At 39.5% G+C, this 26563-nt stretch overlaps 1 long non-coding RNA gene across 3 annotated transcripts; it reads left to right on the top strand.

Annotated features, from left to right (window-relative positions):
- On the top strand, window positions 1–26213 carry LOC103102906 (uncharacterized). 3 transcript variants are annotated; one of them, XR_008911155.1, is made up of 6 exons: window positions 1–3020; window positions 7205–7463; window positions 9297–10793; window positions 11604–11724; window positions 13158–13496; window positions 25119–26213. It is a non-coding gene; the product is annotated as an uncharacterized LOC103102906 (long non-coding RNA). The 3 variants fall into 3 exon arrangements; XR_467325.3 differs by lacking the exon at window positions 13158–13496 and having other exon boundaries at window positions 450–3020; window positions 9297–9352; window positions 10569–10793; XR_008911154.1 differs by lacking the exon at window positions 13158–13496 and having other exon boundaries at window positions 5–3020.
- The last annotated feature ends 350 nt before the right edge of the window (window positions 26214–26563 follow it).

Below are 26563 nucleotides of genomic sequence, written 5' to 3'. Positions count from 1 at the left end.
CTCTTCAGCGGTGGTTTGGGGAGATACCATCGTTTTAGGGGAAGAGGCTACAGGGGTGAAAGCCATGTGTGAATTCCAGGGCTACAGTGAGCTTCTGAAGAGAGGAAGAGAAGGAGATGGAGGAGAAAGCAAGAAGACAGGAAAAAGAAAGGAAGAAGGAAGAGAAGAGGAGAGACAGATAGCCTTAGCTGGAAGAGTCGGGGAAAGCTTCCGCTGAGCCGTTGTAGATGCTTGCTTGACTTTTCTACCTCAAGAGTCAGGCAGCTCCGGGCTGAATTGCTGTTACCTTTGTAGTGTCCTCTGCTTGCGCTAATGAAAGGCCTTCAGTCGGCGTATGAATCTGAGCCTGCCATTTTTTCATGAATACACGCCATGAGCTGCTCTGGAGCAATGCAGGCTGTAGAGGAGAAGACTTCATCTTTCATAAGCAAAATGCCAGCACCTTCCGGCGGAAGAGAATGTTTGGGAGTGGTGCGGCACAGAGGAAAACTGCTCAAGGTGGGGGGGAAAATGAGCATTTCATCTATGTAAAAGCTTCCTCATGACAGGATCAGAAACACTGAGGGGGTAAAGCGGGGAATGAGAGAGGGTTAAAAGACAAAAAGCTCATCTACCATCGGAAGAGATGATTAATCAGAGGGACTAGTGAAATCTAAGAATTAAACCAAGAATTTAATATTATTTTAAAAAGTGACTTTGTAATTAACTCCTGAGAAAAACCTTGTGATTCACTCTCACCCACGGAGCTCAAGGGTCCAGTTTTTTCATCGCTGACGTCACATCGTCGTCCCTCCCCAGTGAAGGCGCCTCCTCTGTTCAGCTGCCAGATGAAGGGAGTTGGATGACTTGGGTCGGGAAGCCGGTTGAAGACGAGATGAATGACTTCAGGCTAGATATTTATCACACTGCCAAGCACTAGGCTCCCAGGAACTCACCGGCTATTTCCGAGGTCCGGCTTCTGGCATTGGGGTTTCCCTGAGGATGCTGGGTTCAAAAGATTGTATAAGAGTGATCTAGAGAGGGGTCTTTATTGGAAGTCAGAAGATCTGGGTTTAAATCTGGGCTCTGGTAACTCCTAACTTGGTAAGGAACTTTCAGGGCTAAACCAATTGGTGAGTTAGGAGGATGTCTATACCCAACCAAGCATGTGAAGACATCTCCTTGCTGATGAGAATGGTTTGTTCCAACGGCCACGAAGGCAACTGAAGCAGGGGAGCCGTTAGAGCTTGGTTAGACATCAACGATGCCAAAGTGTATCCACTGCATCCAAGGCCATCCATCACCAGTCATCCTCGACTTTCGTCGTGCCATTGGACTCCTCCAGCTCTGGAAGAGAGAATGAGGACAATGACTTTGTACAACTCTGGCTTACCTTAATCCAATTTAAAATAGCACCCTGTGATGTCATCTTTCCTCTTAGAAAAAAAAGGATGAACAACAACATGACTGTAGTTAAGTTACTTAACCTCTCCAGCTCTCAATTTTTTCATTTATAAAATGACTAGATGATTTCTTTCTTTCTTTTTAAACCCTTACCTTCTAATCTAGACTTGATATTTAATATTGGTTCTAAGGCAGAAGAGTGGTAAGGGCTAGGCAATGGGGGTCAAGTGACTTGCCCAGGGCCACATAGCTTGTCTGAGGCCAGATTTGAACATAGGAAGAAGAGTCTTCCTGAATTCAGGGCTGGCATTCTATCCACTGTGCTACTAAATGCCCTCTTAAATCTAGTAATTTTCCTCTTTTAATTATTTCCCATTTATCTTCCATATAGTTTGTTGTTATATTTTTATTTGCTTGTTGGTTCCCTCGTATAAGCTCCTTGAGGACAGGGACTATTTTCCCTCTTTTTGTATGCCCAGTGCTTAGTACAAGTGCCTGACAAGTAGTAGGTATTTCTATTTATTGACCTACTGATATCCCTCAGGAGTTACCAGTAAGATCCAGTCTAGTAGTGGATCAATTCAGTAGTCAAGATGCTGTTTCCTGCTTCCTGGGAGTAACTTGCCCTTTGGCTATCCTGTAGAGAAGAGAAGAAGGGGTAGGAGTAGGAGTAGGGAAGATGGTTAGTAGTTCCCTCTCTCTAGGGACTGAGGTGGTAGAGAGCAGGCTACATCCTGTTTGGGGTGATGTATTTAATAGCTTTTCAGTAAATATTCCTTTGTAAATGCAAATTGATATTCTTTGGTTAATTGATATCAAACATAAATCAATTGGTTAAAGTGATATTGGGGGAGAGCAACAAGGTAGCTCAATGGATTGACCACCAGACCTAGATATGGGAGGTGTTGGGTCCAAATCTGACCTCAGACTCTTCCTACGTATATGACCTTGAGTAAGCCACTTAACTCTCTTTGCTTAGCCTTCACTGCTTTGGAATTGATACACAGTACTGACTGTAAAATATGTAGTAGATGCTCCTCACTAGGATATTTGAGGTAGCATAAAAGTGCTACAGCAATGACACCAGGAAATAGGTTAGAGGGAAAGCTAGGATTCTCACTCCTTCGCCCCACCTCACTTCCTGTCTCTCTCTTAGTTGGTCCTAATGGCTCTTCTCAATGTGGCGAGTTATTAGAAATGTCAAAAAGACTACTCTCACACTATGGCTCTTTCTGAAAGGGGTTTATTCTTAAAGAAGGGAAGTTGGGGAATGGGGAGAAGGAAAGAGGACTTTGGGGTCTTCCTAATCTTCTATGAGATTTAGTATAGGGAAGTAAAGTTAATTTGTCTCTGAGGGGATATTGTTGATAACTGAAAAAGTTCTTCAGAGCTATGCTCCGATCTTTTCAATGTTAAGTCACTAGCCAGGAATCCAGAGCAGTTTGTCTGCTGGCGCCTTCTCCAGAGTCCAAGAGAAGAAGAAGTAGTAGTTACCAGTTTCAGATGCTGGCTTTCTTAAATGCCTCCCTGACCAGATTCTTCTTTGGAATCTTCCTTCCTTCTCTCCTTGATTGACAGTTCCTTCAAGCTTCCATTTCCTTGCATTTGTTTGCCAATCTCTCGGATGTTATAAGAAGGTAAGGGTTGTTGTTTTTTTAATGACATTGGGGAAATGTTAATTGGCTTTGGCAAGTGATATTGAAGCTCTAAACACTGGTGATTGATATCGTAGAGAGCATATCCAAATGGGGGCTCGACCCTATAGTATTTTCTTTCTTTATTTCTATCTATCTATCTATCTATCTATCTATCTATCTATCCCTCTCTTCTTCTCTCCCTCTCTCTATCCATACATCTATACATCTATCTATCCATGGTATATACAACCATCGGTCCTTCCCCTAGAACTCTGAGCAAAGAGGTAGTGCAGACTACCTTTTGGGGTCATGGCCTGCTGTTGGATGGAGAAACTGGGGAAGTAAGACCAATGTCTTACTATATATAAATTTAAGAAGTTAGACCAAGTAATTTATAAGATCCTTTTTAATGTTATCATTGTAAGATTCTAGAGCAAGGGTTATTAACTTGTGTGTGTGTGTGTGTGTGTGTGTGTGTGTGTGTGTGTGTGTGTGTGTAATATTTTTGGCAACCTAGCAAAGCCTATTGTGTAATTAGAATTTTATACCCTTGAACTACATTTCCCAGCATTCTTCTTTTGTCCCCACATTACATCCTTACATTTTGTAGATAAAAGTTTCTGTAATTCTCACTCTTCTCCAGCTTTTGAGGTCCCAGTAAACTTGTCTTTACTCAGACTATATTCTTTCCTCTACTTCAAGTGATTACTAATAAATTTTATAAAATATAATAGTTGGAGTATTGGATATTAATTTAAATCTTAGACTATGCATCAATCCTTTCTCATGACAGCATTTTTAAATGCATGAAACGAAACATGCACCCTTTTTATTATCATGAGTCCCTTAGAGTTGTCCTGGATCCTTTGCCTTGTTGATAATAGTTGAGTCATTTAAAGTTGATCATCATGGAATACTATTGTACTCAAAAGAATAATAAAGTGGAGGAATTCCATGGGGACTGGAACAACCTCCAGGAATTGATGCAGAGTGAGAGGAGCAGAACTAGGAAAACATTGTACACAGAGACTGAGACACTGTGGCACAATCGAATGTAATGGACTTCTCCATTAGTGGCAATGCAGGGATCCTGAACAACTTGGAGGAATCTACAAGAAAAACCACAATCCACATTCAGAGGAAACACTGCTGAAGTAGAAACACTGAAGAAAAACAACTGCTTGAATACATGGGTTGAGGGGATATGATTGGGGATGTAGACTCTAAATGAACATCCTGGTGCAAACATCAACAACATGGAAATAGGTTCTGATCAAGGACACATGTAAAACCCAGCGGAATTGTGTGTTGACTAAGGGAAGGGGGGTGGGGGGAGGGGAGGGAGGGAAATAATATGATTCTTGTAACCAAGGAATAATGTTCTAAATTGACTAAATAAAATTAAAAAAAAATAAAGTTGATCATCATACATTATTGCTGTTATATATAGGACATCCACCACCATAGAAGGGACAGAGTCTAAATACAGACTGAAACATACCACTCTTCACTTTTTTCCTCCATTACTTTTTCTCTAGTGTAAGCAATATATGTCTTGTCTCAAAACACAACTAACAGGGAAATATGTTTTATATGATAAGGTATATGCAACCTATATCAAATTACCTGCATTCTTTGGGAGGCAGAAGGGATAAGAAAGTGGGGGAAAAAGAATGAGACATAGCTAATGTGAGAATTTGTTGCTCTTAAAGAAATATGTTTATTATAATTTATTACATATTTATAACAATTCATATGTTATATTATTGTTGTTACATATTATATTTTATAAAAATAAAAATACCTGTTAGCTAAAAAAAGAAACACGTAACATTATAAAGGAAACTGATTATATTGAAGTAGCTATTTAATAGTTTTTTTTAAAAATTCATGAACCCTTGTATATACCTAGGTGGTATGCTCTATGAGGGTAGTGTCCATGTCTTATCTACATTTTGGATTTTCACAACTGTTTATCTACAAACTCTGCATGTATTTGGTTCTTTTTTAAAAAAACATTACCTTTTGTTTTAGAATTGGTCCGAAGTAGAGAGAACATAAATCATGTAACCATGGGAAAATATTATAAATTAATTAAAAAAAAGAAATGATACTAAGTATTGATGACTTGCCCAGGGTCACAGCTAGGAAGTGTCTGAGACCCGATTTGAACCAAGACTCTCCCATCACCAGGCCCAACTTTCTAATCACTGAGCCACCTTGCTGCTCCCTATTTGATTCTTAATAAATGATTATCTAAAGAGTGAATAAATGAATGACTACTATTTCTAGCTTTAATTGAAACTCCATATTTGCCTTCTATTTTGAAATCTTTCCTTATAGAATTTTGGAGCTAAGGCTTGCAGAATTTTTGAGAAAGGAGGATCTCCGGAAATTGCCCAGTTCAGCTTTTCTTTGGTCTCCTAATATAGAAATTTCTTCTACAACACCTTTGATAGACTGTCATCTTGCTTCTGTTCAGCTCTTTCTATTGACAGAGATCTTATTACTTTGAGAGGCAGCCTATTCTATTTCTGGGCAGCATCAATTGAGCTGAAACCCGCTTGTCCATAACTTTCTTCCACTGGTCCTAATTCTGCATTCTGGAACATCACTGAACAAGTCTAATCCTTCTCCTACATGACAGTTCCTCAAACATATGAGGTCCATTGTGATGTCTCAGAGTAATCTTCTTTTTTCCTTACAGTATAAGTATTCCTTATTCCTTCAATCAAGTCATCTAAGCACAACTTCTCTTTATTTTACAAATGGGAGAACTGAGGCCCAGAAAAGTGAAGGACTGAAGTTTTGGATTTGAGCCTCTCCCTACAACCTGAACTGCTGTCAGCGTCATAGCATAAATCAACCTGTCTTCTCTCCAGGGGTCAGCTATTGTATCTGGGTCATATTTCTGACCCTTATCATTGGGATATGACCCAGAGTTTCCTAGAAGTTCCAACCCCAAGTTACTGCAAAAGCTCTGCTGGAAAAATCCACAGCCACCGATTCCCAAAGGACTCAACCAAGAAAAGCAAAATGGTATTTCAAAGGGAAATATGGAGATTGGACTTCTAATTTAGGCCCTTGCAACAGATGTTGCTGATCCTGTAAAATAATTGCTTACATTATTAATGTCGGTTTTCCCCCTTGTTGAGAGAAGGTGAAAATATCCACTTGCTCCAGAAGAAGAAGAAGCCCAAAAGCACGTTCAGTCACCGTGAGGAAGCCAGAGAAGAGCTGCCACATTTGGAAGAACAGTTTGTTGCCAGAAGGTTGGAGAAATTAACTTAGTATCGTCACTTTTTGTCCTTTCCATAATTAACTTCCTCACTGGATTTCCAGCTCTCTTTCCACATAGCTTCCCTCGAGTTATAAGAGAGAAAGTCTGACTCTGGGTTAAGCATAACCACATTGGAAGAATCCAAAGGCAATTTTAATCCAATGAGATCCCCAGCCCCCAAATCACCCTGACTCAGAGTTGGTCCACTAGTGAGTCTGAAGAACCCCAAGGAGAAATCAGAAGGTTTCCAGAACTAGGGAGAGAAATGGGAGGAGGCTGCCCTTTGAACCTTTGCTCTTGAAATGACCATTCATTAGAAAGTAGAAACTCCCCACAGAGACCTCTATTGGAAAGAAGAATACAGATGTTACAGATGTTAGGCAAAGGAGATAACAGATGTTGCCAGCTGGAGTTCCCCATAGGGGAAAGAAAAGTCCATTAACTTTTGACCTTTTCCCTGGGTAGGGAAGGGTCATTGTTGGGAGGAGAGTGAAGAAGCACAGGACCACACCTAGCCTCCTTATGTGATTGGGTCTACTTTTTTTTTTTAACTGAATTTTATCTTTCAATTAACAAATACTTATTTTTCTCTGCCTCCCATTTCCTCCCCAGTCCTCCCATTGGAAAATAAAATAATATAAAAAAAACAGAGCCCTTGTAACAATAGGCATAGTCAGGAGGAAAAAAAATCGCCATTTTAGCTATGTCTGAAAATGTATTCTTTCTGCATATTTAGTGCAATACCTCCCTCTATAATGTGTTTGTTAGCATTAATCCTCTGGAATCATAACTGATAATTTCTTTGATGGCAGCTCTTTGGTTTTTCCAAATTGCTCATATTGAAAATGTTGTTGTTTGGCATGAATAGATGAAGTCAGAATTTAATTTTTTTCTTCCCCTTTAGGCAATTTCTTCAAGAGCCAAAGAATACATGTTATATGAGGTTGAAGGAACTGGAGGTATTTTAGTTTGAAGAAGAGAAGACTCAGAGGACATGGCATATGGCTGTGTTTAAGAATCTGAAGGACTGCTATATGGAGAAGGGACTAGACTTGCTCTTCTTTGTCCCAGGAGGCAGAATCAGAAACAAATAATTGTTGTTCTTCAGTTGTTTCAGTAGAGCCCAACTCTTTGAGACCCTGTTTGGAGTTTTCTTGACAAAGGTACTGGAGTAGTTTGCCACTTCCTTCTCCAACTAAATTAATAGAAAAGAAATTGAGAATAACAGTGTGAAGGAGCTTGCCCCAGGTCACATAGCTAGTAAGTGTCTGAGGTCAGATTTGAACTCAGGAAGACTTATCTTTCTGATCTGGCACTCTATCCACAGTCCTCCTAGCTGTACCATCCTAATGATTAGAGCTGTCCTAAAGTAGAATGGGCTGCCTAAAGAAAAGACTGTTCCACTTACTTCCTTGGAAGACTTTAAGAAGAGGCTGGATACCCACTTGTCATATGTCATAGTGGGGATTTTTGTAGTGTATAGGCTGGACAGTATCCTGAGATTCCCTCAAACACAAATTATATGATTCTGTTCTTCAGATGCCCAGGATCCTCCATAGTAATGCCTTACTTGGGCCTATTCTCTCTCTCTCTCTCTCTCTCTCTCTCTCTCTCTCTCTCTCTCTCTCTCTCTATGATGTCTTATTGGTGCTCTTTCAAAAAAAATTTTATTGCATTGCTTTCATTTCCAAGTATATTTATCCATCCTTTGTCCCTCCTGAGCAATCGATTTATCTTGTAACAAAATTTTTAAAAAGAACCAAAAAAGTTCAGCAAAATTAAACAATATATCAGACAAGCATAATAGTAAATGCAATACAGTGATCCCTCACCTATAGTGGGAGTTAGGTTCCAGAGACCCCGCGATAGGTGAAAATCTGCAAAGTAGTGGCGTTATATTTATTTTGTTATTTATATATATTTTAAGGCTTCATAAACCCTTTGACTCTTTATAAACCTTCCCACACTCGTATAAACACTGAGCCAATCAGTGCTCAAGATACAGAATACAGAGCTGTGGTTGGCTGCCTTTTGTTCCAGCAGCCAATAGTATGCCATGGACAATCTCAAGTTGGCAAACTTGCCCAAGCAGTACCTGTAGTGGTATACTGCATTTCCATTGTATACAGTATAGTATTCATCCACAAAATCCTACAATATAGCAAAAACTCTGCAGTGAAGCTGTGATAAGTGAACCATGAAATAGTGAGGGATGACTTTATTCCACATACATAGCCACCCTTGACTGGAGAGAGGTGGAAACATTTTCTTTTTTTTAAAAATCCTTGCCTTCCATCTTGGAATCACTAATAAATATTGATTCCAAGGCCAGAAAGAAGTAAGGGCTAGACAATGGGGGTTAAATGATTTGCCTAGGGTCACACAGCTGAAGTCTCTAGTCCTGACTCTCAACGGAGTGCATTTTCTTAAATTTTTTCTAGGACTCAGCTTCATAACTATAATTGTATAACATTCATTTTCTTTTATTTCCTCCTTCTTTCCATTTACATGTTTGTAGTGATTATGCATATTATTTTCCAGGTTCTCCTTATCTCACTCTGAATTAGTTTCTATATCTTTTCATGCTTCTCTAAATATTCACTATTTCTTATGGTACAGTAATGTTTCATTACATTCATGTATCATACTTATCTACTTTGTTTTTGGCACTGATGCTTTAAAAATTTTTCCAATTTCTTCCTATAATAGGATTCTTCCTTGTAACGAATAATTGTAAAAGTAGGCCAAAAAAATATCAACACATTCTACAGACACTCTGTTTTTGCTTTATTCCATTCTCTTCTCATGTAATTCCATTCAATGTTTATCCAGCCTTTAGTCACATTCTCTTTTAGGGAGCTATCACCATTGAAAGACACTGTAAAAATAATGCAGATTAAGGTATTTAGTGGCTATTAAGGGTTTCTTTAGAGCATAGGATTGAGAACTAGAAGAGACTTTAGAATTCACCCAATCCAATTCTTCCTCTTTTATAGATGAGAAAACTGAGACACAGAAAAAGAGTAATAACTTTCCAAAGTTCACCTACATCGTAAGTACCATGGTCTGATTTAAAACCCAAGTCTTCTGACTCTAAATATGTGCAGTGTTCTTCCCAAGACACCACACGGAGGGAGAAAAGGACACCAGTTCACCCTATGGAAGTACTTGTAGGCACCAGCCAGTGGAGCCATCTGCATCTGGTCAGAGGCAGGGCTTCCTTGGATGAGACCTGGGTCTCACCCTGGGCATCACCTGGGTGCTCCAAGACCTTAGTGAGGTAGAGGCTGGGAGGTTTTGTCTGTCCTTATGCCCATCTACCATGGTCATTATCCACTGCTGAAAGTTTTAGGGAACTGGACACAGGACATCTGTATTTTATTGGGGAATGAGGAGGGAGGAAGCACAAAATGATGGAAGATGTGTCAGATTTGCAATTGCAATCAGATCAATATGACAGTAAAGGAAAATAAGTGTTGGAGGGGTTGTGGCAAAATTGGAACACTAATGCATTGCTGGTGGAATTGTGAATTAATTCAACCATTCTGGAAGGCAATTTGGAATTATGCCCAAAGGGCTTTAAAAATGCCTACTAGCAATACCACTGCTGGGTTTGTACCCCAAAGGGATAATGAGGAAAAAGACTTGTACAAGAATATTCATAGCTGCACTCTTTGTGGTGGCCAAAAACTGGAAAACAAGGGGATGCCCATCAATTGGGGAATGGCTGAACAAATTGTGGTATATGTTGGTGATGGAATACTATTGTGCTCAAAGGAATAATGAACCGGAGGGCTTCTATATGAAGTGAAAAGACCTTCGAGAACTGATGCAAAGGGAAATGAGCACAACCAAGAGAACTTTGTACAGTGAAAGGGAAACATTGTGGAGCTATCCAATGTAATGGACTTTACTACTCTACAGTAATTCAGCACAGTCCTGAGGGACTTATGAGAAGGAAAGCTATCCACACTGAGAGAAAGAACTGTGGGAGTAGAAATGTAAAAGAAAAACTTGCGACTTAGCACCTGTTTATATGGGCATATGATTTGGGGTTTCAGCTCTAAAAGATTGCTCTACAGCAAAAATGAATAACGTAGAAGTAGGCATCTAATGATAACATTGTACAACCCAGTGGAATTGCTTGTCCGCTCTGGGAGGAGGGAGGGAAAGAAAATGAATCATGTAAACATGGAAAATATTTTTTAAAAAAGATTTACAATCACAATCAAATTACATTTGGGTTTGGAATTTTCTGATGTCTCTAGGCAAGCCAATGCTTTTCTCAGGGCCTCTAGAGATATTACTAGCAGTTTCGATGCCCAGAGAAATCTTCACAAAAGGTACCTAGGGAAAGGAGCAATAAATATTTCCTCAAATCAGCCTTTGAGACAAATTCAGATGGAGGTAGCAGTGGAGAGAACCTGGGACACCATGCCCTGCGGATGGAGAAGACAGGAATCCCTCAGGACTCAATTAGCTAATAAAGCAGGGTATGTGAGTGTAGGGCTTGTGGGATAATGCTAGAAAGCACTAGGAGGAGAAGCAGGGTGGGACTGGGTGGGGAGAAGCATACCTGGCTATGGCACCAAGAGGGTACAAGCAGGCCATCTGGTAGCTTTCTATTTTAACTATTTATTTGTGCTAACTAAACCCTCTGACCAATTGTTTAAATGTTTTTATTAGGGGTTGGGGTGTGGGGAGGGAAGCTTTAGTCACCCCACCCTGGTTATGGCTCTGAATTTTTCCTTTTTTTGAGTTGAAATGCCATCTCTTGGTTACTCCTTGGAAGCTTTCTCTCATGCAGTTAAGTAGCCTCTGTATTATATATTGAGTACAAAATACCATCTTCTTGGCCACTTCTCCAGTCTATTCCCCATTCCAGGAATCTCTTCTGGGTGCTCCATATCCTTTGTTCGCTGAGACAGTAGGACTTGTTCTTCCTTTCCCCAGCAGAAGACTTCCTCTTTCTGAGAGCTAGGTGCAAAGCATCTGCTTGCATAGAAAATCCCTTCTTCCCTTAGCCTCTCTGTCAAGTACTTAATGGTCTGTAAACAAATACTTTTGAGCTCGAAGCCTAGGCCTCCATTTGTTCCATTGTTGGGGAATCCTTCCATAAACTGAAGAACCTACCTCACTCTTTCCATCCTTGTCCTATCAGAGGCAGCAGGATGTAGTGAATAGGATTAGACCTCTAGTTGGGAAGACAAGGGCTCAAATCCTCCTCCGATTTTTATGATTATAGCATAAGTGAACAATCTCCAGCCTTAGAGGTCACTGATTACAGCTTCCTCATTTCACAGATGGGGAAACTTTGGCCCAGAGCAGTGAAATGGCTTGACCAGCGGCATAAAGGTCCACAAGGAGAAGAGCTGGAATTGGAAGCCATGTTGCCTGACTCCAAATCAACTCTCCATGACCCTGGTAAATCATTAATTTCTCTATATTCCTTCCTTCCTTCCTTCCTTCCTTCCTTCCTTCCTTCCTTCCTTCCTTCCTTCCTTCCTTCCTTCCTTCCTTCCTTCCTTCCTTCCTTCCTTCCTTCCTTCCTTCCTTCCTTCCTTCCTTCCTTCCTTCCTCCCTCCCTCCCTCCCTCCCTCCCTCCCTCCCTTCCTTCCTTCCTTCTTTTCTTCCTTCCTTCCTTCCTTCCTTCCTTCCTTCCTTCCTTCCTTCCTTCCTTCCTTCCTTCCTCCCTTCCTTCCTTCCTTCCTTCCTTCCTTCCTTCCTTCCTTCCTTCCTTCCTTCCTTCCTTCCTTCCTTCCTTCCTTCCTTCCTTCCTTCCTTCCTTCCTTCCTTCCTTCCTTCCTTCCTTCCTTCCTTCCTTCCTTCCTCCCTTCCTCCCTCCCTCCCTCCCTCCCTCCCTCCCTTCCTTCCTTCCTTCTTTTCTTCCTTCCTTCCTTCCTTCCTTCCTTCCTTCCTTCCTTCCTTCCTTCCTTCCTTCCTTCCTTCCTTCCTTCCTTCCTTCCTTCCTTCCTTCCTTCCTTCCTTTCTTCCTTCCTTCCTTCCTTCTTTTCTTCCTTCCTTCCTTCCTTCCTTCCTTCCTTCCTTCCTTCCTTCCTTCCTTCCTTCCTTCCTTCCTTCCTTCCTTCCTTCCTTCCTTCCTTCCTTCCTTCCTTCCTTCCTTTCTTCCTTCCTTCCTTCCTTCCTTCTTACCTTCCTCCCTTCCTCCCTTCCTCCCTTCCTCCCTTCTTCCTCCCTTCCTCCCTTCCTCCCTTCCTCCCTTCCTTCCTTCCTCCCTGTCAATTGATTCCAACACAGAAGAGTCATAAGGGCTAGGCAGTGGGGTTAAGTGACTTGCCCAGAGCCACACAGGTAGGAAGTATCTGAAGACCTCCCATCTCTAGGCCTGGCTTTCACTCTACTGAGCCACCTAGCTGTCCCCAACATATACTCTAAAAGGTCAGGATAAAGCTTCCCCCTTTGGTGACATGGTCAATAGAAGAAGGATCTTGCCTTTTTGGGTCAAGTTAATGCTTGGTTCACATCCCACCATGAGCTAGCCTGGATGCAAAGCATTATTTGCTCCTCTGAAAAGGCATCTGGCCCCATGCCCAACACTCTCATTCCTGTTGAAATTACCCGTTTGTCCTGAAGGAGCAAAAGCCTTCTAGCCCCACTGTCCTAGGAAACACCTGAATACTGGTGACCGGTGACTCACTCACTCAGCTAATCAAGTTTCAAGTATCCCGCTCCACTTCCCCCTGGCCAGCCAGATGGAGTTCCCTTACTATTTATGGCCCGACTGAGACTTAGCTGGAGGAAGGCAGAGATGTCTCAATTACAGTCTAATGGCTATCAGGACATTTGAAACAGCATGAACTGTGTGTGAATTATTTAACATCGATATTTGGTTGCAGCAGGCACATCTGGGTCCCATCACAGCTGCCCAGGAGAATGACTTCGGTGGGAAGGGCAAAAAGGAAAAGAGCTCCAAGTTCCTGCTCCAGAGGGCTGGTAGAAGCCATTCATCTCCATCCATCTTTAGTACTAGAGGGCAGCAGCAGACTTTGCCCTCTGGGATTTATTTGGTGGGGAAGGAATTTGGGGAATATGTTACTGACTCAGCTGTTCTGAGAAACAGCCAAGGCTAACTGGGAGGCCCAGAGGAGGCCAACACCCTGAGAGCCCAGCTGGTGATGTCATGGTTTCTTGCAAGCAACAACGTTCAGATTTTCCAATGCTGCATTCACAGACAGGTCAGGAGGCTAATCTATGGGAAACACAAATCCCATTCGTATTTGACTATGAGGAACTTATTTATCTTTGTATATTCCATAAAGAAACTGACAGTGACTTGATTATAAGTGCTCAGTAAATTTGAAAAGGCATGGGCCCCAAAGAAGGTATTTGAGGAGATTCCTCCATCTACTCCTTTGTAGAGGCAGCAACTTCACAGGAGGAGAACATAGCAATTATTTCATTTCTAAAAACTTACTTCTGCCTTAAACTTATTACTGTGTATTGGTTCCAAGGCAGAAGAGTGACAAGGGCTAGGCAAGGGGGATTAAGTGACTTGCTACATGTCATACAGCTAGTAAGTGTGGGAGATTTGAACCCAGAATCTCCTGCCTATAGACCTGGCTCTCGATAAATGGGGATACCTGACTCCATCATAGCATTTATTTTTAGATTTAAAAAATTTATTTACTGGTTCTGATGATTTGTTTTCTCATCTTCCTGGGTTTTTTGTTTGTTTTTTTGAGTGATAGACACTTTATTTATTAATAGAATTTATGTACAAGTGTCTCAGTCCTCCCTTCCCTTCCCTGCATCATAGAAGGTATCAGTCAATAGACAGATAGTATATATAAATTATGGCTTCCATGTTTCCATTTTTTAGTTCACTCTTTAGAGGTGACATTGACAAGCTATTCTTCAAGTATTAAACTTGTAGAATTATATAAAGTTTTCTTGGTTCTACTCATTTAGCTGTTTATTATCTCATGTAGTTATTTCCAAGTTTTTTTTTTTAATTTGGTCAATTTCAAACATTATTCCTCAGTTACAAGAATCATATTCTATTCCTCCCTCCCCTCAGCCTGCCCTTACCCCAGCCAATGAGCAATTCCACTGGGTATTACTTGTGTACTTGATCAGAACCCATTTCCATGTTGTTCTTTGCACTAGGATGTTCCTTTAGGGTCTACATCCCCAATCATATCCCCTTTGACCCATGTATTCAAGCAAGTGTTTTTCTTCAGTGTTTCTACTCCCACAGTGTTTCCTCTGAATGTGGATAGCGGTCTTTCTCATAGATCCCACCAAGTTGTTCAGGATCACTGCATTGCCACTAATGGAGAAGTTCATTACATTCAACTATACCACAGTGTATCAGTCTCTGTGTACAATGTTCTCCTGGTTCTGCTCCTCTTGCTCTGCATCACTTCCTGGAGGTTGTTCCAGTCCCCATGGAATTCCTCCACTTTATTATTCCTTTGAGCACAATAGTATTCCATCACCAACATATACCACAATTTGCTCAGCCATTCCCCAATTGACGGGCATCCCCTCATTTTCCAGTTTTTTGCCACCACAAAGAGTGCAGCTATGAACATTCTTATACAAGTCTTTTTCCTCATTATCTCTTTGGGGTTGTGAATCTTAAAATTTACTCAGACTGTACCTTAGAAGATTTGTTAAGCTATTTCCATTTTAAACAATGCAGGTACTTAGTTAGGAATGTATTGAGAACTTTAAAATTACTCCACCCTACTCAGACAGTGCCTTAGGGGAAGATAAATTTGTAAACTCCTGATGGAATAATGAAAAAGTCCCTAACTCAGACTTATAATAAAGCTAGAACCTTAAGCTAGGTCTATTTTTAGATCTATTTTTAGGTCTAATACAAAAGGGTGCTCAGTACCTATAAAGGTTAAATTAATCTCTAAAAGGTCAAGCAACTTACAAAAGGCAAACTTAACAAAAGAGGTGTGAAGTTTTAGTCTACCCAGAGAAGGTGAGAACAAAAGATGTGAACTAAGAATGGACAGTCCTGGGGAAAACATCTACTGTGATTGGTAGATGTGAAAATTTAGGGGAGGTGACATAAGAGAAATTTCTCTTTAAAAGGAGCTGGCTCTCTGAATTTAGTGGGAGTTGGGACTAGTTGGAGTTCGTAGTTCAGTTTGGGAGTTCGCCGTGGAGGTTGGAGTTTGGAGTTAGGAGTTAGTTGGAGGAGCTGGGTCTCTGAACTCAGTTCAGGAGTTGAGGATTTCAGTGAAGGACTGGAGTTTTGCTTTAGGACAAATCTTCATGGTGAGTGATAAAAGACTGACTAGTCTCTCTTAAGGCTCAGGCCTAGGCCATTTGGCAATTTTGGCAAGTCACAGTCTTGAAACCCACATTTTTGTGGTTACAGAGTACAAACCCAGCAGTGCTATGGCTGGATCAAAGGGCAGACAGTCTTTTAGCACACTTTGGGCATAGTTTCAGATTACCCTCCAGAATGGTTGGCTCAATTCACAACTCTACCAGCAATGCATTCATGTCCCAACTTTGCCACATCCCCTCCAGCATTCATTACTTTCTATTGCTGTCATGTTAGCCAATCTGCTAGGTGTGAGGTGATACCTCAGAGTTGTTTTGATTTGCATCTCTCTGATTATAAGAGATTTAGAACACTTTTTAAAGTGCTTATTAATAGTTTTGATTTCTTCAACTGACAACTGCCTATTCATGTCCCTTGCCCATTTATCAATTGGAGAATGGCTTGATTTTTTGTACGATTGATTTAGCTCTTTGTAAATTTGAGTAATTAGACCTTTGTCAGAGGTTTTTGTTATGAAGATTGTTTCCCAATTTGTTACTTCCCTTCTAATTTTGGTTGTATTGGTTTTGTTTTGTGCAAAACCTTTTTAATTTAATGTAATCAAAATTATTGATTTTACATTTTGTGATTTTTTTCTAACTCTTGTTTGGTCTTAAAATATTTCCTTTCCCAAACATGTGGCATGTATACTATTCTTGTGTTCACCTAATTTACTTATAGTTTCCTTCTTTATTTTCAGGTCATTCACCCATTCTGAGTTTATTTTGGTGTAGGGTGTGAGATGTTGATCCAAACCTAATCTCTTCCACACTGTCTTCCAATTTTCCCAGCAGTTTTTATCAAATAGTGGGTTTTGGTCCCAGAAGCTGGGATCTTTGGACTTGTCATAGACTGTCTTACTGAGGTCATTTACCCCAAGTCTATTCCACTCAATCTCCTTTCTGTCTCTTAGCTAGTACCATATTGTTTTGATGACCTCTGCTTTATAGTATAGTTTGAGATCTGGTACTGCAAGGCCACCTTCCTTTTTATTTTTATTTTTTTCATTTCCCTGGATATCCTTGATCTTTTGATCTTCCAAATGAACTTTGTTATGGTATTTTCTAATTCAGTAAAAAAGTTTTTTAGTAGTTCGCTGGATATGGCACTAAATATATAAATAAGTTTGGGTAGGATGGTCATTTTTATTATGTTAGCTCATCCTAGCCATGAGCAGTTAATGTTTCTCCAGTTGTTTAGATCTAGTTTTAATTGTGTGGAAAGTGTTTTGTAGTTGTGTTCATATAGTTCCTGTGTTTGTCTCAGCAGATAAAATCCTAAGTATTTTATATTATCTAGGGTGATTTTAAATGAAATTTCTCTTTCTAATTCTTGCTGCTGATATGTGTTGGAGATATATAGAAATGCTGATGACTTATGTGGGTTTATTTTGTATCCTGAAACTTTGCTAAAGTTGTTCATTATTTCGAGTTAACTTTTTGGTTGCTCTAGGATTCTTTAAGTAGACCATCATATCATCTGCAAAGAGTGATAGCTTGGTCTCCTCATTGCCTATTTCAATACCTTCAATTCCTTTATCTTCTCTAATTGCTACTGCTAGTGTTTCTAGTACAATGTTAAATAATAGAGGTGATAATAGGCATCCTTGTTTCATTCCTGATTTTATTAGGAATGCATCTAGTTTATCCCCATTGCAGGTGATGTTGACTGATGGTTTTAGATAAATACTGTTTATTATTTTTAGGAAAGACCCTTCTATTCCTATGCTTTCTAGTGTTTTCAATAGGAATGAGTGTTGTATTTTGTCAAAGGCTTTTTCTGCATCTATTGAGATAATCATGTGATTTTTGTTGGTTTGCTTGTTGATATGGTCAATTATGTGGATGGTTTTCCTAATATTGAACCATCCTTGCATTCCTGGTATAAATCCCACCTGATCATAGTGAATAACCCTTGTGATGACTTGCTGGAGTCTTTTTGCTAGTATTCTATTAAAGTTTTTGCATCTATGTTCATTAAGGAGATTGGTCTATAGTTTTCTTTCTCTGTTTTTTACCTGTCTGGCTTTGGAATTAGTACCATATTTGTGTCATAAAAGGAATTTGGTAGAACTCTTTTCTTTTTATGTCAAATAGTTTGTTTAATATTGGGATTAGCTGTTCTTTGAATGTTTGATAGAATTCACTTTTGAAGCCATCAGGCCTTAGGGATTTTTTCTTAGGGAGTTCTTTGATGGCCTGTTCAATTTCTTTTTCTGGTATGCGATTATTTAAGAATTCTATTTCTTCTTCTGTTAATCTAGGCAATTTATATTTTTGTAAATATTCATCCATATCATCTAAGACATTGGCATATTTATTGCCATGTAATTGGGCAAAATCATTTTTAATGATTGCCTTAATTTCCTCTTCATTGGAGGTGAGGTCTCTCTTTTCATCTATGATACTGTTAATTTGGTTTTCTTCTTTCCTTTTTTTTATTAGACTGACCAGTACTTTGTCTATTTTGTTTGTTTTTTTCAAAATACCAGCTTCTAGTCTTATTCATTAGTTCAATAGTTCTTTCACTTTTGATTTTATTAATTTCTCCCTTAATTTTTAGGATCTCTAGTTTTCTACTGGGGATTTTTAATTTGTTTGCTTTCAAGTTTTTTGATTTGCATGTCCAATTCATTGACCTCTGCCCTCCCTAATTTGTTAATATGTGAACTCAATGATATAAATTTTCCTCTGAGTACTGCTTTGGCTTCATCCCATAGATTTTGAAAGATGTCTCATCTTTGTCATTTTCTTCAATGAAATTATTGTTTCCATGATTTTTTCTCTAACCGATTTTGGAGACTCATATTTAATTTCCAATTAATTTTTAATTTGGCTCTCCATGTATCCTTGATAATCATTATTTTTATTGCATTATGTTACAAAACGTTTGCATTTATTATTTCTGCTTTTCTGCATTTGTTTGCCATGATTTTATGTCCTAGTACATGGTCAATCTTTGTGAATGTACCATGTGTTGCTGAAAAGAAGGTATATTCTTTTTTTGTCTCTTTTTATGTTTCTCCATATATCTATGAATTCTAATTTTTCTAAGATTTCATTCACATCTTTTACCTCTTTCGTAGTTATTTCTTGATTTGATTTATCTAAATTTGATAGTAGTAGATTCAGTTCTCCCACTAGTATAGTTTTACTATCTATTTCCTCCTTCAATTCCACTAGTTTCTCCTTTTAGAAATTTGGATGCTATATCATTTGGTGCATACATGTTGATTACTGAACTGATATTTCCTCATTGTCTATACTCCCTTTAATCAGGATGTATTTACCTTTGGCTTTGTCAGATATCATGATTGCAACTCCTGCCTTCTTTCTGTTAATTGAGGCCCAATAGGTTTTGCTCCAACCTTTGATTCTAACCTTTTGCGTATCTACCCATCTCAGGTGTGTTTCTTGTAGACAACATATGGTAGGATTTTCGATTGTAATCCACTTTCTTGTTTGTTTTCATTTTATGGGCAAGTTCATCCCATTCACATTCAAAGTTATGATTGTCACTTGTGTATTCCCCAGCATTTTTGATATCCTCTCCTAGTTTTGCCCTTTATTCTTTTGCTAGATCCTTTTAAACCAGTGGTTTACTTTTAATCAAACCCCCTAATCCCCTCCCTTAATATGCTTCTCTTTCTGGCCCCTCCCTTTTTGTTCCCTTCTTGTTTTTTTTTAGGGTCTATTAAGTCCCCCCCCTTTCCCTCCCTTTTGTACCCCCTTCCCCATACTCCCCTTAGTTTTCCCTTCTCTCTTGCCCTGTAGGATAAGATAGAATTCAAGACCCCTATGCATCTAGATGCTCTTCCCTCTCAGAATTGATTTCACTGAGCATAAGGTTTAAGTATTACCTATTAGCACTCTCTTTCTCTCCTTCTTATTAGAGTATTTTCCCCTTCCCTTCCCATGAGTATCTTTGTGTAATAAAGATTATCCTATTTATTTTATTTCTTCAAGTATCTCTTGGTGCCATGTTTGATTCCCCCTCCCTTTTTCTTTTTTTTGCCTATCATCTTACAGCACTTATTATCCCAGTCTCTTCCTGTGAATGATTCTTCTAATTACTATAATAGTGAATATAATTTTTGAGAGTTACAAATAACATTTTCCCCATATATACATATACATATATATACATACACACACACACACACACACACACACACATATATAATTTGATCTAATTGTAGCCCTTAAAAAAAGTTTGAGTAAAAGAACATTTTCCCCCCTTTCCCTCTCTTTCTTATTTACCTTTTCATGTTTCTCTTGATCTTTGTGTTTGGATAGCAAACTTTCCACTTAGTTCTGGTCTTTTCTTTACAAAAACTTGGAAATCCTATATTTTTTTGAATTCCCATACTTTCCCCTGGAAGTATATGGTCACTTTTGATGGATAGGTGATCCTTGGTTGAAGACCCAATTCTCTTGCCTTTCTGAATATCATGTTCTAAGCCTTGCCGTCCTTTAGTGTGAAAGTTGCCAGGTCTTGTGTGATCCTGATTGGTGCTCTTTGGTATCTGAATTGTCTCTTTTTGACTTCTTGTAGAATTTTCTCCTTAACTTGAAAGCTCTTGAATTTGGCAATTACATTCCTGGGAGTTGTCTTTTTGAGGATTTAGTGTAGAGGGTGTTCTATAAACTCTTTCGATGTCTATTTTGCCCCCTTGTTCAAGAACATCAGGGCAGTTTTCTTAGATGATTTATTATAGTATGATGTCAAGATTTCTCTTTATTTTTGGCTTTTCAGGTAGACCAATGATTCTTAAACTGTCTCTCCATGATCTATTTTCTGGATCTGTCATCTTTTCAGTGAGATATTTTATGTTTTCTTCTATTTTGTCAGTCTTTTGTCTTTGCTTTATTAATTCTTGCTGTTTTGCAAGATCATTGTCTTCCAATTGCCTAATTCAGGATTTTAAAGACTGCTTTTCCTTTTCAGTTTGGTCTATCCTGCTTTTTGTGGCTTCTAGCTGTTTCTTACAATTGGGAGTTCTTGTCCTTTAAACTGTTGTTTTCTCTTTGAACTATTTCCCACTTTTCTTGTGATAAGGCTTCCATCTTTTTAATAAGCTCCAATTTAAGTTCTTCAAGAGCTTGTGGACAATTTCCATTTTTTTGGAAGGTTTTGGTGCATTTATTTGATTTTTATCTGTAGCCTGGGTTTTTCCTCCATAAAATGTTTCAAGGGTCAATCTCTTCCTGTTTTTCTTGGAGGGAGGTTGTTGTTCCTGGGCACAATGTGCCATCATTGTGGAGGTTTTTCCTTCTCTTTTTAGTCAGAAATCTGAGTGAGATGGGCAGGCTCTCTATGTATGGAGTTAAGGAGCAAGGATTTTGCCTAAGGCAAGCTCTCGAAACTCTGCAGCTTCTGCTGTTTGCTGCCCTTCTCTGTGCTATTTTCCTGCAAGCACCCATGGTCTGCGCTTTTCAGTCTGCTGGGGTTTCAGGTATAGCTGCTCTCAAGGGTAGGTCTTTGGTGGTCTTTGTCATCTCCCAATGACCCAGAGGTGCCCCTTACTCACTCTAGAGGTGCCCCTCACAGATGATTCTGGTGCACGCTGGCTCTGTAGGTGGGGTGGGGGACGATAGATCAGCTCGAGTTTTGGTGGGAGCTTTTTCACCCCCTTATACTGTGGAAATGCCCAAATCCCACATACCTTCAATTCTGTGCCCTACTGTAGAGTCCCTTAGGTAGTCTATATTGGTGGATACTGAGGAGAGGATGAGTCTTGTGTCTAGACTGCCACCATGTTTACTCATCTTCCTGTTTTATCTTTAGAAATTCTTTGTCATTTCTAGGAGAGGTAGGGGAAATTTAGGTGATGGAAAAACAAGAGATGCCAATAAAATTTTATTAAAAAGAATATGAGATATGTTCAGATCAATTAGTTATCCATTCTTTTCTTAAAGTGTCTAGTTTTGAATGGTTATCATATTCCCTTACAGAATTACCTTGATAGTCAAGAAATTATTTCTTACATCTAGTGGCAATCTTGCTGTTTGAATTTAGGTTTACTTCTTCTAACACTAATGGACTGATTTTTTTAATATCAGTTTTATTTCTCCCTAAGAACTCTTACTTGTAGTAAAAAGGTTAAGTTATAAAAAACAAACCAACACAACACTGATAGTTTTGCACTGCTAGACCACCACCTTTCTACCAAGAGGAGGGACATTTTTTATATCAACATATTTAAGAGTCTTGATATATCTTAATGTTCTTTTTTTATACCAGTTTCAAACTGTGGATAATTGGACAAGATTTCAGAAAGTTTGGTTAACTTGGATGGGAAACAAATATTTCTACCTTTACTTTCATTAACTTCTAACTGCAATTGAGCATTTTCCTTCAATTATTTAAGAAATATTTTTCTGACAAGAGGGTCATAGCCTTCACCAGACTGCCAAGGGAGATCATGGCACACAAAAAAAAAAAGGATTAAGAAACCTTGCTTGACATTGTCATGGATAGAGATTTTTGTTGATGGAGTAGATAATTCTGGTTCTGTTTGCCTTATTCTTAATCAGTTCACAAAAGCCTTCTCAAGTTTCTCTAATTTTTTGATACTTGTAATTCAGTATAATAATAATTTGTTACATGCAATATTCTATTATACTCATATGCTGCAATTTAATGATAACAGTATAGCAATGATGATTCTGGCCCACATTGTCTCACCACAGGAAGTGATAAATTGAACCCTGAAGGGGATTGGGAAGTGTTTAAGCTCTCTACATCTCCAGTAGCCACCAAGGATGTTCTCTTAGTTGTAGTGGGGGATGATTCCCTGTATGCCAGCTCCATTTAACTATTAAAGGTCAGATTAACTTCGGTGAAGGAATCCTCAGATATACAAATGTTCCTAAAAATGTTAAGCATAATCTCCCTTCCCTATCACTGCATGCCCAGGGAAGGGGAAAGGGATTAGATTCACAGTTTAGCTCATTTTCTATATATCACAATCTCAAAATCCACATCCAAAGCCTATCCTTGGGCTCCAGCCCCAGGCATTCTGATTCCTCAGGGCTTCCTTGCCAAGTTGGATGGCTGCAATTTCTCACTTGGAATCCTGGTTTCGAGGGGGCGATAGCTTAATGATTCCTGGTCTGGCAAGGGAGATTCTATCACTGGCCCCCAGAATTTAAAAGGACAGATAAAATAAACTGAAACAAATTCTCCACTCCAATTCTTGGGACCACAAGGTAAAAGATAAGGAACCCCTTTGCCATGGGGGATTAGGCCATCACCTCCCCTGGGTACTCTTGGAAAAGTTTTCAGGAAAGATAACAAAAAGAGGCAGCCTGCTCTAGATATAGAACCAATTGAAGTAGTAGAAGAATATCGGATGGTTTCTCCCAGAAGCTGGGTGCCTTCAGGTTTGGTGATCTAGGCCTGCTTCAAAGCCCACATTACCAAAGTAATAATAATATTGAAAACCAGCTTTTATAGAAGGCTTTACAGTTAGCAAAGACCTCAGCACAATGCTATGAGATACTATTATCTCATTTGATCCTCATAAGGACCCTATGAGATAGGTGCTATAATTAGTCTCATTTTACAGATGGAGAAACTGAGGCTGGGAGAGGTAAAGTAACTTCCTCCTGGCCACACAGCTGAATGGATGAGGCAGGATTTGAAATTTTTGTTCAGTCATTTTCATTGTGGTTGACTCTTCTTGACCCCATTTGGAGTTCCGTTACATTCCATTCCCTTCCCTTCCCTTCCCTTCCCTTCCCTTCCCTTCCCTTCCCTTCCCTTCCCTTCCCTTCCCTTCCCTTCCTGTCCCATCTTCAATATTCGATGGCCTTCTGGTGATCTCCTCTTAGATGCTTTTTCTTCAACTCAACACGTCTAACTAAACTCTTCATCTTTCCTCATTAAATGTTCTCCACTTTCCCATTTATACTGATGACACTACCACCTTCCCAGTCAGCCGAGTTCCAAATATGAGACTCACATCTGACCAGTACCTTTGCCTTACGCCCCACCCCAATCAGTTATCAAATCCTATGAGCTGGGTAGTGTAGTGGGCATTGTAGTAGACTTGGAGTCAGAAAGACCTGGACTCAAATCCCTCCTCAGACACTTTATTACTTGTGACCATCCTGGGCCAGTCATATGACTTCCATCAGTTTCAGGTACCTCATCTGTAAAATGGGGACAATAGTAACATTCACCTCAGGGGGGGAGATAAGATGGGATAAAATGTAAAGCTCTTAGACTACCAAAATGTTGTATAAATGCTGATTATAGGGGGCAGCTGGCTGGCTGTGGTGTGCACAGTATTGATTCTAAGACAGAAGGTAAGGGTTTATTAAAAAAAAATAAATGCTGATTATATCATATATTATATATATACATATATATATATAATTATAATATTTAACTCAACAATACCTCCTAAACTTGATCCTTTCTCTCTTGTCATACTGCCTTAGTTGAAGTAAAAATAATTGTAATATCCCCCATCTCCTTGGCTCCAAACTCTTTTCTTTCTAATCCATCTTCACAGAACTTCCAACATAATCTTCCTCAGTCACAGCTGTGCTCACGTTAGCCCCCTACTTGAAAATCATTTTGTGGGTTCAGACAAACGGACCTCCTATCTATTCTCAGAATTTGAAATGCTGCCTCCAAATTCACCAATTCCAGTTGTTCATTCCCTATTCCCAGAATGCCATACCTCATCTCTGTGTCTCTGAATTCTTCAAGGACTCATCAGGTGCTGCTACTTTCATAGTTACTTTGTGTTGGTTCCAAGGCAGAAGAGTGGTAAGGGCTAGGCAATGGGGGTCAAGTGACTTGCCCAGGGTCACATAGCTAGGAAGTGTCTGAGGCCAGATTTGAACCTAGGACCTCCCGTCTCTATGCCTGGCTCACAATCCACTGATCTACCCAGTGGCCCCCTGAAAACTTATTTTTTTAAAAATGTGAGTACCCTGAATTGTGAGCCTCTTAGATCCACTGGGATGAAGGGAGGGGAGAGCCATCAGGCTAGCAAGAAAGCCTGAGGTGGAGCCCTTCTTCCCAAGACTATTATCCAATTCTCCAAACTGGAACTACATTACTGACTGATAAGACAGGGCCAGCCTACACAAAAATTGTGAAGATCTCATAGGGCAGGGACTCTTTTTTTGTTGTTTGTTTTGTCTTCCTATCTTTGATGCTTAGTAGTGCTTTGCATACTGTAAGGGCTTAAGAAATGTTTGCTGAAGCTGAAGCTCTTTTTTGTGGTGGCAAAGAATTCAGAAGTGAGGTAGGGTCCATCATTTTGGGAATGGTTGAACAAATTGTGGTATATGGTTGGCATTGGTTACTATTGTGCCATAAGACATGACAAACAGGATGAGTTCAGAAAAACCTGGAAAGACTCATATGAACTGATGCAAAGTGAAGTGAGCAGAATCAGAAGAAAATGGTATATAGTTTTATTTAATTAAATTATTATTTAAATCATTTAATGATATAATTAATTACTTAATATTTAATTTATCTAATACAGAAATATTATGTTGTGACCAACTCTGAAGGAATAAACTATTATCATCAGCAAAGCAAGACTCCAAGATAGCTCCAAGGGACTCATGATGAAGAATTCCATCCACAGTCATAGAAAGAATTGTCTGAGTCTGGTCGCAGATCAAAGCATGCCATATTTCACTTTATTTTCTTCAGGAGTTTTTTTTCTTGTATGTGTGACATGTGACTTCTTTCATGGTGTGAGGAATATGGAAGTACATAGTGCATGACAGCACTTGTATAACCTATATGCACCCTCAGGAGAGAGAGAAGGAGAAAACCTGGATTGCAAAATTCCAGATAAAAATTACTAAAAACTATTTCTATATATAATTTAAAAAAAACCCAGGAGCCCCCCCCCCCAAAAAAAAGATTTGCTGAATTGTTGAATTGAAAATGGTATTCATATTCTTAGTCAATTGCAGTTTTAGTGGAGGGGTCCTGGTCCCGCAATTTAACCATTTGTAGGGGATTCCTATGTGCAGACTCCTTCCATTGATATAGCCTGGTATTAGGGTAATAGAACATAAAGATATGGGGCCCAAGAGGTTATCTTCACATCAGTCCAGGTTGAATGCTTCCTCTTGGGGGGGGGATTGAAGTAGTCCCCAAAGGGGATCATAAAATTGAAGTAGATAAAGCAGATCAATTCCTTTCTGCATTTTTAGGGAACAGACCCAGCTTCCTTCCCCCCAGGAGGTTAAGCTGCTTATGCAGGCAGCAGACCAGACTCTGCTTAGCTTGGGGATGAGAATTAGGAAGGGCAAGAAACAAAGGAATTTCAGGACTATCAAAGCGGTCAGGATGGAATGCAAGATAACACTTAGCAAACTAGGGAGAAGTGTATTAAGGTACCTGTAAAAGTTAACCCCTGGATAAGATATTGTCTCTCACTACACCTACCTGTGTTTGTGATGTTTGTCTGTCAAATGAGAACCTGTATATGAAAGGGATTAACTTTGTATCTTGTAACCTATATAAGCTATCCTGTAATGTCAATCTGATGCAGCTTCCACTAGGGATGTCTGTCCCAGCTGGTAGATTCTTTATTAATCAATAAATGATTCCAATAATTGAATTTTGGGGTGTCTGGACTCACTTTATGAAGCGCCCCACTTCAGGATTTGCCTCCTGAGACTCATCTCATGAAATGAAAGACATGAAGCTTCTGTCTGAGGGAGTTCGGCAAACTCTTGTTCCTCTCCATCTCAGCTTGTTGTCGGGAAGCCTCCGTCCTGAGATGCAGATGACCGAGAACCCCTGAAAGTCACACTTAACCCGAGAACTTGTGTTTGACCAGCAAACAAAGATGGGGCTGAGGAACGTGTGGAAATTATAATGGTGGAATTCCAGTCATCCACTCCAGATAAGGGCAAGTTATCGGAGCTGGGCCTTCCCCAATTCCCTGGAAGCATATTTTAAGGCAGG

This window comes from Monodelphis domestica, chromosome 4 (genome assembly GCF_027887165.1).
Source record: "Monodelphis domestica isolate mMonDom1 chromosome 4, mMonDom1.pri, whole genome shotgun sequence".
Classification (NCBI taxonomy): domain Eukaryota; kingdom Metazoa; phylum Chordata; class Mammalia; order Didelphimorphia; family Didelphidae; genus Monodelphis; species Monodelphis domestica.
This window is presented reverse-complemented; position numbering and strand designations above follow the sequence as displayed.